This window comes from Somniosus microcephalus, chromosome 1 (genome assembly GCF_052327205.1).
Source record: "Somniosus microcephalus isolate GS21.2 chromosome 1, FLI_Smic_1.0, whole genome shotgun sequence".
NCBI lineage: Eukaryota > Metazoa > Chordata > Chondrichthyes > Squaliformes > Somniosidae > Somniosus > Somniosus microcephalus.
In genome coordinates this window covers 341059540-341076259 of record NC_140987.1, presented here as the reverse complement: position 1 = coordinate 341076259, position 16720 = coordinate 341059540, and the positions used below count along the sequence as shown (strand labels likewise).

The 16720-nt window shown below is 49.9% G+C and overlaps 1 protein-coding gene across 3 annotated transcripts in view; it reads left to right on the top strand.

Moving 5' to 3' along the window:
• Positions 1-16720, top strand: part of LOC147124941 (connector enhancer of kinase suppressor of ras 2) — a 1271510-nt gene that overhangs the window by 1192231 nt on the left and 62559 nt on the right. The gene's annotated exons all lie outside the window — the stretch shown is intronic.

Below are 16720 nucleotides of genomic sequence, written 5' to 3'. Positions count from 1 at the left end.
GCCATTTATATGCAAGATCCCTGCTTCTGCCTGTTAAGTCCGTGAATGATTGAGACACGGACCAGCAGGAGTGAAAACAAACAAGTCTTTACTGGTGGAAGTCAATAGTGAAAACTAACAAACAGAGGCTCTCTAGCGCCTTTTATACAGGGGTGGTCACTGCCGGTACTGCAGTCTGAGACCAGTTATTCTCTTAAAGGTACATACACAACAATTCCTCCCCTTTTAGATAAACAGTACATAACATTCATTTACCAACTAAATGATAACGAATTACAATCACAATTACTGTTGCGAGATACATTGGTTAAGTTTAAGCAGTTATAAGTTCAGTCTTTGAGGAGGCTTCCTGATTCTGTCTGGATAACGCCTCTTTGGGGTAACAGGTTCTTCTGGCAATGTTGCGTCGGGATCAATGTCTTTGTTTGGTTCATCTGCTTCCAATATTACCGGTTTTGCGGTAGCTGCAATTGGAACGTCAATTTCATTACCAGGTGTATCAGATCGTGGTGTGTAGTTGACGTTTTCCAGTGACTCTAGAATCTGGTCAGCATGGCGTCTTACAATGCTCTCCCCAACGTCCACGGTATACATGAGAGGTCCTTGTCGTGTACAAATCGTTCCTGGCTGCCATTTCTCAGTGCGGTAGTCCCGGGCCAAAACTGGTTGACCTATCTTAAAACTCCTGGTCGGCCTTTCATTCATATTCTGAAACTGCCTGTTCTCCACATCTCTTCGGACGTTTGGCTTAACCAAATCCAAGCGGCATCGTAGTCTTCGATTGAAGAACATCATGGCTGGAGTTTGGTTGGTAACCGCATGTGTCGCATTCCAGTAGGCAAACAAGAAGTTGTCCACCTTGTGTTGTAGGGGTATATCTTCATTACACATTGCCTTGATAGCCTTCTTGAAAGTTTGGACAAACCTCTCGGCCAATCCATTAATGGCTGGATGATATGGGGCAGATGTGTAATGCTTAACGCCATTGTTCTTTAAGAACCTCCGGAACTCTTCAGACACAAACTGTGGTCCATTGTCAGAGCAAATCTGTTCAGGCAGCCCATTCCTGGTGAATGTGGTTCGCAAAACTGTGATAGTTTTTTCCGTGGTGGTTGAGGACATTTTTATTACCTCTGGCCACTTTGAATGTACATCCACCGCAATTAAAAACATCGAGTCCATGAAGGGACCAGCAAAATCAATGTGCACCCATTGCCATGGAGATGAGGGCCACTCCCATGGATGCAGAGGAGCTTGTGGTGGGGCATTTTGGACCTTCTGGCATCCTGCACAGCTCTTGGTCATCTCTTCGATTTCTCTATCGATTCCCGGCCACCACACAAACGCTCTGGCTAAGTTCTTCATTTTTACCCCACCCAGATGACCCTCATGAAGCTCATTGAGCACTCTATCCATCAACTTAGGTGGAATTATTACTCTGGATCCACACATCAAGGTCCCTCTGCACACTGACAGCTGTTCTCTTGTCGGCGAGAATGCTGGCAGCAGTGGTTCGCCATGTGCTGGCCATCCCTTCACCGTTAAATCATAGACCCGTGATAGTGTTGGGTCATTCTGTGTTTCCTTTTCTATGTTTGCATTCGTCACAGGGAGACATTCGACTATGGTCGAGTGGAATAACTCCATTGGATCCACTGCAAGGTCTTCTTCTTCCACTGTCGGCAACGGTAGGCGTGACAATCCATCAGCATTTCCATGCTGTTTAGTTCCTTTGTACTCGATGTCATATTGGTGTGCCCCTAGGAAAAGGGACCATCTCTGCAGCCGTTGTGCCGTCATTATCGGTACGCCCTTCTGAGGGTTGAAAATGGAGACAAGAGGTTGATGATCGGTTAGTAGAGTAAATTTTTGACCGTGCAGATAGTGATTGAACTTCTTCACCCCCCACACTAGGCTGAGGGCCTCTCTGTCAATCTGAGCGTAGTTAATCTCGGCAGAAGTTAACGAGCGTGACGCAAAAGCTATCGGCCTCTCTAACCCATCAAGGAACTTATGTGACAGTACCGCCCCAATGCCGTAGGGAGACGCATCACACGCCAGTCTGATCGGCAGTGCTGGGTTGTAGTGAGCCAATACTTCCCTTGAACTGATTAAGTCCTTACTCTTCTGAAAAGCACGCTTACAATCATCGCTCCATTTCCATGCTACCCCCGTTCGTAGCAGGGCGTTCAGTGGGTGCAAAATTGTCGACAAATTCGGCAAAAACTTATGATAGTAATTCACCAATCCGAGGAATGACCTCAGTTGCGACACATTTTCAGGCGCTGGGGCCTTAACAACCGCTTCAATTTTGTCAGGGGACTTATGCAACCCCTCTTCATCAATCACGTGGCCACAATACGATATCTGTTTCTTAAAAAATTCGCACTTGGGGCGGTTGGCTCGCAGCCCATGTTCCCGTAGTCTAGTGAGCACCTGTTCTAGGTTGTTAAGGTGTTCACTGTCATCTTCACCTGTTACAAGGATGTCATCCAAGTAACCGGAATCCCTTGCAGGACTTGTTCCATCGCTCTTTGCCATATCGCCGGAGCCGATGCTACTCCGAATACCAATCGATGATACTGGTAAAGACCTTTGTGAGTGTTTATCGTGAGATACTTCCTAGAGGACTCTTCAACCTCCATCTGCAAATATGCTTGTGCTAGGTCAATTTTTGTAAAACGCTTCCCTCCAGACAGTGAGGCGAAGATGCCTTCTATCCTTGGAAGAGGATATTGTACTGTGTGAAGGACAGGGTTCACCGTCACCTTGTAATCCCCACAGATGCGAATCTTCCTTTGCTCTCCGGACTTATTGCTTAACGTTTTCTTCATGACAGGAACGATGGGTGTCACCCACTCGCTCCAGTCGACCTTAGACAACACGCCCGCCTTCTCCAGATTCTCCAGCTCTGCCTCGACGGCTGGGCGAATTGCATATGGTACCGGTCTTGCTTTGAAAAACTTGGGAACTGCATTCTCTTCTATTTTTATCGAGGCGGTTACGCCTTTAAGCGTGCCCAGTTCTTGTTGAAATACCTCTTTGGCGTTAGCTAAGATTGTTGACTCGTCCAGGAGTGACGTCGTCATCTTTTTTACCGTCCACCGTCATTGCATGAATGGAATGCCAATCCAAGTTTATCTTCCTGATCCATTCCCGTCCCAATAACGGTGGTCCACCATTTGGCAGTATGTAGAGATACAATTTCCATATTTTCTTGCCATTGTATTCGACAGGCACCCTTATTTTTCCTCTGGGGTATACTTTTTGCCCCGTATACGTCGTCAAGATGATGGATGTCTCTCTCAAGGGTATGTGTGAAAATAGCCGCTCGTAGTCTCGTCGATTCATGACGGTTAGCGCTGATCCTGTATCCAATTCCATTTTAACTTGGGACCCTGCTATCGTGAGGGTGACCCAAATGGTTTGGTGATCCTCTTTTGCGATTACATTGTGAAGTTTGAGACAGCTTAGTCTCCTGTTCTCGGATTCACTATCACTCATCTGGTCTTCGGAACTACTGTCCGTCATCTTTTGTACTTTCTTGTACGGTTCCTTAGTAGCCTTTTTGTTGTCGCTGGTCTTCTTCCCAGACCTGCAAACTCGTGCAATGTGTCCAATCTTCCCGCATTGTCTGCATATTTTGTCTTTGGACCAGCAGTCCTTCTGGTCATGGTTAGTTCTGCTGCAGCGATAACATTTTGCAAATCCCCGTGTCATTTCGTGGGTGCCGTATTCCTGTGGTTTTTGTTGAATTTCTGCAGCTCCCCTGGCTGCTGCTTCATACGATACTGCCACGCTTAAAGCCTTATCTAGCGTCAGCTCTTTTTCTGAGAGTAACTTCTTCTGTGTTCCTTCACTCAGGAGTGCACAGACAAATTTGTCCCGTAGGGTATCTGCCAGTCCTGCTCCGAACTGGCAGTGCTTTGATAGCTTGCATAGTTTCGTAAGATACTCAGCATTGCTCTCATCTTTGTGCTGAGTTCTCCTGTGGAATTTAAATCTTTCTGCTATCAACAGCGGTGCAGGGTTTAAGTGTTCCTGTAGGACAGCAACAATTTCGTTAAAACTCTTCGCCTTCGGTTTGGCTGGAGTAATCAGGTCCCGCAATAGGCCGTACGTTCTAGCGCCCATTAAGTTTAGCAATATCGATGCCTTTTTCCCCTCCGCTATTTCGTTTGCCTCGAAATATACCTCGACTCTTTCCACATACGTGGTCCAGTCCTCTAATGTATTATCAAAAGCAGTGATACAGCCAGTCTTCGGTATCTTGCAAATCTAAAATGGCGCCTCCCGCGCTTTGCCTTCTTCCCCGATTTAACAAAATGGCGCCTCCCGCGCTTTGCCTTCTTCCCCGCTGTTGTTAGCGCTGCTTTCCACGGTTTCTTGCGCATTAAATATTGATTCTTTTTCTTTTATTATTTTCCCGTCGTGGAGTGGACCCTCTGGGACACTTCCCTCCCTCTTCTTAGGTCCGAACGCTGCCCGGCTTCGAAGCACCGGCCGCGCCCTGTGTGCTCCACACTCTCTCTCTCTCTTTGCCTCCCGACTCGCTGCCCGGCCCCGTTGAAAAGCCACCCGATCGAGCTTCAGCCCGTCGCAGCCCAGGAAGGATCACAGCACTACCTGCCACCAGCCCGACTAGCTGGGAAACCACAGACTGGTGAACCGAACCTGGCTCTTGACAGTCTCTCCTGCAAGTTTTCAAACCGATGATTGACGGTCGACGCCCGTTTCTCGAGTTTCTTTGGACTCAATTTTTTTTTTTCTTTCTTCTGGCTCCGACCTTCAACAACGTCGTCTGAGGTGCTGCCGAGTTGCAGGTAAGTTCGTTTCTTACTCGTCGCCAGTGTTAAGTCCGTGAATGATTGAGACACGGACCAGCAGGAGTGAAAACAAACAAGTCTTTACTGGTGGAAGTCAATAGTGAAAACTAACAAACAGAGGCTCTCTAGCGCCTTTTATACAGGGGTGGTCACTGCCGGCACTGCAGTCTGAGACCAGTTATTCTCTTAAAGGTACATACACAACACTGCCCAACCTATCTAACTGAAATAAGCTTTCAAGTGCCCCTGTACTCCAGTCATGGATATGATGTGGTGCCACTGTACTCCAGCCATGGATATGATGTGGCTCCCCTGTACTCCAGTCATGGATATGATGCGGCTCCCCTGTACTCCAGTCATGGATATGATGTGGCTCCACTGTACTCCAGTCATGGATATGATGTGGCTCCCCTGTACTCCAGTCATGGATGTGATGTGGCTCCCCTGTACTCCAGTCATGGATATGATGCGGCTCCCCTGTAGTGCAGTCCTGGAAATGATGTGGCTCCCCTGTACTCCAGTCATGGATATGATGCGGCTCCCCTGTACTCCAGTCATGGATATGATGCGGCTCCCCTGTACTCCAGTCATGGATATGACGTGGCTCCACTGTACTCCAGTCATGGAAATGATGTGGCTCCCCTGTACTCCAGTCATGGATATGATGTGGCTCCCCTGTACTCCAGTCATGGATATGATGTGGAGTCCCTGTACTCCAGTCATGGATATGATGTAGCTCCCCTGTACTCCAGTCATAGATATGATGTGGCTCCCCTGTACTCCAGTCATGGATATGATGTGGAGCCCCTGTACTCCAGTCATGGATATGACGTGGCTCCCCTGTACTCCAGCCATGGATATGATGTGGCTGCCCTGTCCCCCAGTCTTGGATATGATGTGGTTCCTGACGTAAGGAAACTACTAGGCACTTGGTCTAAGCGTTAAACAAAGCTTTAATCAACTGTTTTACAACATGGAGGTCTAGTTGTGTCCTTCACTAGTTATTGCTAAGAATGTCCAGCGCAAGCTGGGCCCGTGCCCGAGTAGTTATTCTCTCCCTGGACAGCACCACCCGAAGGCCGCTCAGGATTATTTCATAAGTCTTTCTTTCATGAATGGCTGATTTCTGTCAGTGCCCCTGTACTCCAGTCATGGATATGATGCGGCTCCCCTGTACTCCTGTCATGGATATGACGTGGCTCCCCTGTACTCCAGTCATGGATATGATGCGGCTCCACAATACTCCAGTCATGGATATGATGTGGCTCCACTGTACTCCTGTCATGGATATGATGTGGCTCCACTGTCCTCCTGTCATGGATATGATGAGGAGCCACTGTACTCCAGTCATGGATATGATGTGGCTCCCCTGTATTCCAGTCATGGATATGATGTGGCACCCCTGTTCTCCAGTCATGGATATGATGTGGTGCCCCTGTACTCAAGCCATGGATATGATGTGGCTCCTCTGTACTCCTGTCATGGATATGATGTGGCTCCCCTGTACTCCAGTCATGGATATGATGTGGCTCCCCTGTACTCCAGTCATGGATGTGATGTGGCTCCCCTGTACTCCAGTCATGGATATGATGTGGCTCCCCTGTACTCCAGTCATGGATATGATGTGGCTCCCCTGTACTCCAGTCATGGATATGATGTGGAGCCCCTGTACTCCAGTCATGGATATGATGTAGCTCCACTGTACTCCAGTCATGGATGTGATGTAGCTCCCCTGTACTCCAGCCATGGTTATGATGCGGCTCCACTGTACTCCAGTCATGGATATGATGTGGCTCCACTGTACTCCAGTCATGGATATGATGTGGTGCCACTGTACTCCAGCCATGGATATGATGTGGCTCCACTGTACTCCAGTCATGGATATGATGTGGCTCCCCTGTACTCCAGTCATGGATATGATGTGGCTCCCCTGTACTCCAGTCATGGATATGATGCGGCTCCACTGTACTCCAGTCATGGATATGATGTGGCTCCCCTGTACTCCAGTCATGGATATGATGCGGCTCCCCTGTACTCCAGTCATAGATATGATGTGGCTCCCCTGTACTCCAGTCATGGATATCATGTGGCTCCCCTGTACTCCAGTCATGGATATGATGTGGCTCCCCTGTACTCCAGTCATGGATAGGATGTGGCTCCACTGTACTCCAGTCATGGATATGATGTGGCTCCCCTGTACTCCAGTCATGGATATGATGCGGCTCCACTGTATTCCGGCCATGGATATGATGTGGCTCCCCTGTCCCCCAGTCTTGGATATGATGTGGTTCCTGACGTAAAGAAACTACTAGGCACTTGGTCTAAGCGTTAAGCAAAGCTTTAATCAACTGTTTTACAACATGGAGGTCTAGTTGTGTCCTTCACTAGTTCCTGCTAAGAATGTCCTGCGCAAGCTGGGCCCGTGCCCGAGTAGTTATACTCTCCCTGGACAGCGCCACCCGAAGGCCGCTCAGGATTATTTCATAAGTCTTTCTTTCATGAATGGCTGATTCCTGTCAGTGCCCCTGTACTCCAGGCATGGATATGATGTGGTGCCCCTGTACTCCAGCCATGGATGTGACGTGGCTCTCCTGTACTCCAGTCATGGATAATGATGTGGCTCCCCTGTTCTCCAGTCATGGATATGATGTGGCTCCCCTGTACTCCAGTCATGGATATGATGTGGCTCCCCTGTACTCCAGTCATGGATATGATGTGGCTCCCCTGTTCTCCAGTCATGGATATGATGTGGCTCCCCTGTACTCCAGTCGTGGATATGATGTGGCTCCACTCTACCCCAGCCATGGATATGATGTGGAGCCCCTGTATTCCAGTCATGGATATGATGCGGCTCCCCTGTACTCCAGTCATGGATATGATGTGGCTCCACTGTACTCCTGTCATGGATATGATGTGGCTCCACTGTCCTCCTGTCATGGATATGATGAGGAGCCACTGCACTCCAGTCATGGATATGATGTGGCTCCCCTGTACTCCAGCCATGGATATGATGTGGCTCCCCTGTACTCCAGTCATGGATATGATGTGGCTCCACTGTACTCCAGCCATGGATATGATGTGGCTCCCCTGTACTCTAGCCATGGATATGATGTGGCTCCCCTGTACTCCAGTCATGGATATGATGTGGCTCCACTGTACTCCAGTCATGGATATGATGCGGCTCCCCTGTACTCCAGCCATGGATATGATGTGGCTCCCCTGTACTCCAGTCATGGATATGATGTGGCTCCCCTGTACTCCAGTCATGGATATGACGTGGCTCCCCTATACTCCAGTCATGGAGATGATGTGGCTCCACTGTACTCCAGTCATGGATATGACGTGGCTCCCCTGTACTCCAGTCATGGATATGATGTGGAGCATAAACACTGGCATAGGCCTGTTGGGATGAATGGCCTGTTTCTTTGCTGTGAAATTTTATGGATACATTTTCTCCCTATTCCAGGGCAGAACTTTTAGTCTGAGAAGAGGATCCCAGTGGGAAAAGTCAATGACTGCCTATAAATAATTTTAAATATAGTACAATAAGATTGTCTGCTCTGTATAAATTGGGAAAACTCATCTGGTGCCACATAAAATACCACGTTAAAAAGATGCTTTAAAATTCCACGATAGCTTGCCTTATGTAATTTGCTCTAGTTTTTTACAGTTCTTCTACATGTTTAATAATACATTCCTTCTTCAATTATTTATTGTTTCATTCATTTTTAATTCATGTTAAGCCTTAAGGTAGTCAAATATTCTGTTTGTTCTGAATTATTAGTAGCAACTGAGGAAAGTATGCAGATTCTATAGTGTGTAGTGTAAAACCTGTCGTTCATTTTTGTGCTATTTCTTGGTCAAAGTTTACAATACAAAATCTTTTGGGGAATTGCCTGATCAACTTTTCCTTATAAACCATGTATAATGTGTAGCAGTAGGCTGCTTTGTCAGTGCTTTATTCAAATTATACTAACACATCCTTGAGCTCGATGAGGTAAATAACAGGCTAATGGAACTCAACACGAACAGTAACAACCCACACGTTACTTTCAGATAAAGACTGCGTTCAGTTTTGTAAGATATGTTACGTCCCCCTCTCCTACGACAGGAAATTGCTGTATGGGAAGTTACTCCCAGATAGCACACAAGCTCCTGACGCCTGTTGGCAGTGAATGATGGGTTGGGTATAGGCAGATGCGGTCTGCTATAATCAACTCCCAAAAGGGTATATAACTTCTGACACAGGATGTGAGATTATGCCACCTGACATTCACCTATATATGCTTCCCTCAATTGTGTGCAATTCCTCATTTCCGCTATTTAATAGGGGCAAGTAACGGATTTATTTTAAGCAGGTTGACGCCTCAATTAAAATTGCAAATGAGGAACTTTCACACAAATGAGTTAATTTAAGCAGTGATCATCAAACATTTCTCTGTGCGGGATACTCTACAAGTACTGACTCACTCCAGGGACCCCCGACAAATACAGACTCACTCCAGGGCCCCCCGACAAATACTGATTCACTCCAGGGACCCCCTACAAATACTGACTCACTCCAGGGACCCCCGACAAATACAGACTCACTCCAGGGCCCCCCGACAAATACTGATTCACTCCAGGGACCCCCTACAAATACTGAATCACTCCAGGGACCCCCGACAAATACTGACGCATTCCAGGGGCCCCCTACAAATACTGACTCACTCCAGGGCCCCCTACAAATACTGATTCACTCCAGGGCCCCCCGACAAATACTGACTCACTCCAGGGCCCCCTACAAATACTGACTCACTCCAGGGCCCCCCGACAAATACTGACTCACTCCAGGGCCCCCGACAAATACTGACTCACTCCAGGGCCCCCGACAAATACAGACGCATTCCAGGGCCCCCTACAAATACTGACTCACTCCAGGGCCCCCGACAAATACTGACTCACTCCAGGGCCCCCGACAAATACTGACTCACTCCAGGGCCCCCTACAAATACTGACTCACTCCAGGGCCCCAGACAAATACAGACGCATTCCAGGGCCCCCTACAAATACTGACTCACTCCAGGGCCCCCGACAAATACTGACTCACTCCAGGGCCCCCTACAAATACTGACTCACTCCAGGGCCCCCTACAAATACTGACTCACTCCAGGGCCCCCTACAAATACTAACGCACTCCAGGGACCCCCGACAAATACTAACGCACTCCAGGGACCCCCTACAAGTACTGACTCACTCCAGGGACCCCCTACAAATACTGACTCACTCCAGGGCCCCCTACAAATACTGACTCACTCCAGGGACCCCCGACAAGTACTGACTCACTCCAGGGCCCCCCGACAAATACTGACGCACTCCAGGGACCCCGACAAATACTGACTCACTCCAGGGCCCCCCGACAAATACTGACTCACTCCAGGGCCCCCGACAAATACTGACTCACTCCAGGGCCCCCTACAAATACTGACTCACTCCAGGGACCCCCTACAAATACTAACGCACTCCAGGGCCCCCTACAAATACTAACGCACTCCAGGGACCCCCGACAAGTACTGACTCACTCCAGGGACCCCCTACAAGTACTGACTCACTCCAGGGACCCCCTACAAATACTAACGCACTCCAGGGACCCCCTACAAGTACTGACTCACTCCAGGGACCCCCTACAAATACTGACTAGCAAAGGGACCCGCTACAAATACCGACTCACTCCAGGGACCCCCTACAAATACTGACTCACTCCAGGGACCCCCGACAAATACTAACGCACTCCAGGGACCCCCTACATATACTGACTCACTCCAGGGACCCCCTACAAATACTGACTCACTCCAGGGACCCCCTACAACTACAGATGCATTCCAGGGACCCCTGACAAATACTAACGCACTCCAGGGACCCCCTACAAGTACTGACTCACTCCAGGGACCCCCTACAAATACAGACGCATTCCAGGGACCCCTGACAAATACTAACGCACTCCAGGGACCCCCTACATATACTGACTCACTCCAGGGACCCCCTACAAATACTAACGCACTCCAGGGACCCCCTACAAGTACTGACTCACTCCAGGGCCCCCCGACAAATACAGACGCATTCCAGGGACCCCCTACAAATACTGACACACTCCAGGGACCCCCTACAAATACTAACGCACTCCAGGGACCCCCCTACAAATACTGACTCACTCCAGGGACCCCCGACAAATACCGACTCACTCCAGGGACCCCCTGCAAATACCGACTCACTCCAGGGACCCCCTGCAAAAATTGACTCACTCCAGGGACCCCCTACAAATACTGACTCACTACAGGGACCCCCTACAAATACTGACTCACTCCAGGGACCCCCTGCAAAAATTGACTCACTCCAGGGACCCCCTACAAATACTAACGCACTCCAGGGACCCCCTACAAATACTGACTCACTTCAGGGACCCCCTGCAAGTACTGACACACTCCAGGGACCCCCTGCAAATACTGACACACTCCGGGGACCCCGTACAAATACTGCCTCACTCCAGGGAACCCCGACAAATACTGACACACTCCAGGGACGCCCGACAAATACTGACTCACTCCAGGGACCCCCTACCAATACTGACACACTCCAGGGACCCCCCTACAAATACTGACTCACTTCAGGGACCCCCTACAAATACTGACTCACTCCAGGGACCCCCGACAAATACTGACTCACTCCAGGGACCCCCTACCAATACTGACACACTCCAGGGACCCCCCTACAAATACTGACTCACTTCAGGGACCCCCTACAAGTACTGACTCACTCCAGGGACCCCCGACAAATACTGACACACTCCAGGGACCCATGACAAATACTGACTAGCAAAGGGACCCGCTACAAATACCGACTCACTCCAGGGACCCCCTGCAAATATCGACTCACTCCAGGGACCCCCCTACAAATACCGACTCACTCCAGGGATCCCCTACAAATACTGACTCACTCCAGGGAACCCCTACAAGTACTGACTCACTTCAGGGACCCCCTACAAATACTGACGCACTCCGGGGACCCCCTACAAGTACTGACTCACTTCAGGGACCCCCTACAAATACTGACTCACTCCAGGGACCCCCTATAAATACTGGCACCCTCCAGGGACCTCCTACAAGTACTGGCGCAGTCCAGGGACCCCCTACAAATACTGACTCACTCCAGGGACCCCCTACAAGGACTGATGCACTCCAGGGACCCCCGACAAATACTGACGCACTCCAGGGACCCCCTACAAATACTGACTCACTCCAGGGACCCCCTAAAAATACTGACTCACTCGAGGAACCTCCTACAAACACTGACGCACTCCAGGGACCCCCTACAAATACTGACTCACTCCAGTGACCCCCTCAAATACTGACTCACTTCAGGGACCCCCTACAAATACTGCCGCACTCCAGGAACCCTCTACAAATAGTGACTCACTCCAGGAACCCCCTACAAATACTGACGCACTCCAGTGACCCCCTACAAGCACTGACTCACTTCAGGGAACCCCTTAAAGTACTGCCCTGCTCCAGGGACCCCCTACAAGTACTGACGCACTCCAGGGACCCCCTACAAACAGTGACGCACTCCAGTGACCCCCTACAAATACTGACTCACTCCAGGGACCCCCTACAAATACTGACTCACTCCAGGGACCTCCTAGAAGTAATGACGCACTCCAGGGACCCCCTACAAGGACTGACGCACCCTAGGGAACCCCTACAAGTACTGATGCACTCCAGGGGCCCTCGACAAATACTGACTCACTCCAGGAACCCCCTACAAATACTTCCGCACTCCTGGGACCCCCTACAAATACTGACTCACTCCAGGAACCCCCTACAAATACTTCCGCACTCCTGGGACCCCCTACAGATACTGACTCACTCCAGGGCCCCCCGACAAATACTGACTCACTCCAGGGACCCCCTGCAAGTACTGACTCACTCCAGGGACCCCCGACAAATACTGACACACTCCAGGGACTCCCGACAAATACTGACTAGCAACGGGACCCGCTACAAATACTGACTCACTCCAGGGACCCCCTACAAATACCGACTCACTCCAGGGACCCCCTGCAAATATCGACTCACTCCAGGGACCCCCTACAAATACCGACTCACTCCAGGGCCCCTCGACAAATACTGACTCACTCCAGGGACCCACTATAAATACTGACACACTCCAGGGACCTCCTACAAGCACTGGCGCAGTCCAGGGACCCCCTGCAAATACTGACACACCCCGGGGACCCTCTACAAATACTGACACACTCCAGGGACCCCCTACAAATACAGACTCACTCCAGGGACCCTCGACAAATACTGACTCACTCCAGGGACCCACTATAAATACTGACACACTCCAGGGACCTCCTACAAGCACTGGCGCAGTCCAGGGATCCCCTACAAATACTGACTCACTCCAGGGACCCCCTACAAGGACTGACGCACTCCAGGGACCCCGTACAAATACTGACTCACTCCAGGGACCCCCTAAAAATACTGACTCACTCCAGGAACCTCCTACAAATACTGACGCACTCCAGGGACCCCCTACAAATACTGACTCACTCCAGTGACCCCCTCAAATACTGACTCACTTCAGGGACCCCCTACAAATACTGCCGCACTCCAGGGACCCTCTACAAATAGTGACTCACTCCAGGAACCCCCTACAAATACTGACGCACTCCAGGGACCCCCTACAAGCACTGACTCACTTCAGGGAACCCCTTAAAGTACTGACGTGCTCCAGGGACCCCCTACAAGTACTGACGCACTCCAGGGACCCCCTACAAACAGTGACGCACTCCAGGGACCCCCTACAAATACTTCCGCACTCCTGGGACCCCCTACAGTTACTGACTCACTCCAGGGCCCCCCGACAAATACTGACTCACTCCAGGGACCCCATACAAGTACTGACTCACTCCAGGGACCCCCGACAAATACTGACACACTCCAGGGACCCCCGACAAATACTGACTAGCAACGGGACCCGCTACAAATACTGACTCACTCCAGGGACCCCCTACAAATACCGACTCACTCCAGGGACCCCCTGCAAATATCGACTCACTCCAGGGACCCCCCTACAAATACCGACTCACTCCAGGGACCCCCTACAAATACTGACGCACTCCGGGGACCCCCTACAAGTACTGACTCACTCCAGGGACCCCTACAAATACTGACTCACTCCAGGGACCCCCGACAAATACTGACTCACTCCAGGGACCCCCTACATATACTGACTCACTTCAGGGACCCCCTACAAATACGAACGCACTCCAGGGACCCCCGACAAATACTGACTCACTCCAGGGACCCCCTACATATACTGACTCACTTCAGGGACCCCCTACAAATACTAACGCACTCCAGGGACCCCCTACAAGTACTGACTCACTTCAGGGACCCCCTACAAATACTAACGCACTCCAGGGACCCCCTACAAGTACTGACTCACTCCAGGGACCCCCTGCAAATACTGACTCACTCCAGGGACCTCCTGCAAGTACTGGCGCAGTCCAGGGACCCCCTACAAGTACTGACTCACTCCAGGGACCCCCTGCAAATACTGACTCACTCCAGGGACCCCCTGCAAATACTGATTCACTCGAGGGACCCCCTCCAAGTACTGACTCACTCCAGGGACCCCCTACAAGTACTGATGCACTCCAGGGACCTTCGACAAATACTGACTCACTCCAGGAACCCCCTACAAATACTTCCGCACTCCTGGGACCCCCTACAAATACTGACACAGTCCAGGGACCCCCGACAAGTACTGACATGCTCTAGGGACCCCCTACAAGTACTGACGCACAAAGGGACACCCGACAAATACTGGCAAACTCCTAGGGCCCTCCTACAAAGTACTGATGCTCTCCGGGGAACTCCCTACAAATACTTACACACTCCAGGGACCCCCTACAAGTATTGATGCACTCCTGTGAACCCCTACAAGTACTGACACACTCCTAGGAACCTCCATGTAAATACTGACACACTCTTAGGGACCTCCTTCAAATACTGATATATCCCCAGGGATTTCCTCCAAATACTGACACTCTCAGGGATCCCCTGTAAATCGTGGCACACTCCCATGGACCACATACAGATATTATCACCCTTCCAGGTACCGAATGAAAATACTGACACACTCATACAAACTCCCTGAAAATACTGACACACTCCCATGTTGGTGGTGGGGTGAGGTTGTTGGGCTGGAGGAGGTTTCAGAGCCATGGTGAGATTTAAACACGAGGATGAGAATTTTAAATTGAATGCGTTTAGGGACTGGGAGCCAGTGTAGGTCAGCAAGGACAGGAGTGATGGGTGAGTGAAACTTCAGGCGAGATAGGATGTTTTGGATGAGCTAAAGTTTATGTAGAATTGAGGATGGGAGGCTGATCAGGAGAACATTGCAATAGTCGAATCTAGAGGTGACAATGGCATGGATGTGGGTTTCAGCAGCAGGGGTGGAGGCAGACGATGTTATGGAGATGGAAGTAGGTGGTCTTTGTAATGGAGAGGATATGGGGTTGGAAAGTCGAAATAAGATGGCGAGATTGTGAACAGTCCAGTTCAACCTGAGACAGTGGCCGGGGAGTGGGATGGAATTAGTGCTGAATGTAGAGTTTGTGGTGGGAGCCAATGATAATGGCTTCAGCCTTCCTAAAGTTTAACTGGAGGAAATTGTAGATCATCCAAGACTGGATGTCGGACAAGCAGTCTGGAAACACAGAAGCACTGGAGTGGTCAAGAGAGGTGGTGGAGAGGTCGTGCCGGGCCCCATGTATTCGGATGATGTTGCCAAATGATTAGCATGTAGATGAGGAAGAGGAGAGGGTCAAGGATAGGTCATTTGGGGACTGAGGTAACAGTGCAGGCGTGGGAGGAGAAGCCATTGCTGGATATGCTCTGGCTACAATGGCATAGGTAAGATTGGAAACAAACAACGGCAGTCCCGCTGAATAGACAAAGGATGAGAAGCGTTGGAGAAGGATGGTGTGGTCAACTGTGTCAGAGGCTGCAGAGAGATTGAGGAAGGATAATGCACCATCACAGTCACAGAAGATGCTATTTGTCACTTTGATTAACAGCATTCCATTGCTGTGGCAAGAGTGGAAACCTAATTGGAGAAATTCAACCATGGGTTCCAGGAAAGATGGGCACAGATTTGGGAGACAACAACACATTCAAGGACTTTGGAGAGGAAAGAGAGGTTGGAGATAAGGCAGTAGTTTAAAGGGCAGAGGGGTCAAGGGTACATTTCTTGAAGAAAGAAAGACTTGCATTTATATAATGCCTTTCACGACCACCGGACGTCTTAAAGCGCTTTACAGCCAATGAAATACTTTTAGAGTGTAGTCACTGTTGTAATGTGGGAAATGCGGCATCCAATTTGCACACAGCAAGGTCCCACAAACAGCAATGTGATAATATCCATATAATCTGTTTTGTTATGTTGATTGAGGGATAAATATTGGCCAGGACACCAGGGATAACTCCCCTGCTCTTCTTCAAAATAGTGCCATGGGATCTTTTACGTCCACCTGAGAGAACAGACGGGGCCTCAGTTTAACGTCTCATCTGAAAGACGGCACCTCTGACAGTGCAGCACTCCCTCAACACTGCACTGGTATAATGATACCAGATTTGAAAGCGAGAGGGGCAGTACATGAGGAGAGGGAACCATTTACAATGTCAGTTAGCATGGTGGCCGGGAATGGAAGTTGGATGGTCAGCAGTTTAGTGGGAAAAGGGTCCAGAGAGCAGGAGGTGGGTCTCATGTTCAAGATGGAATTGGAGAGGGTATAAGGGGAGATAGGAGAAAAACTAGAGAAAAATACGGGATCAAGGATAGGG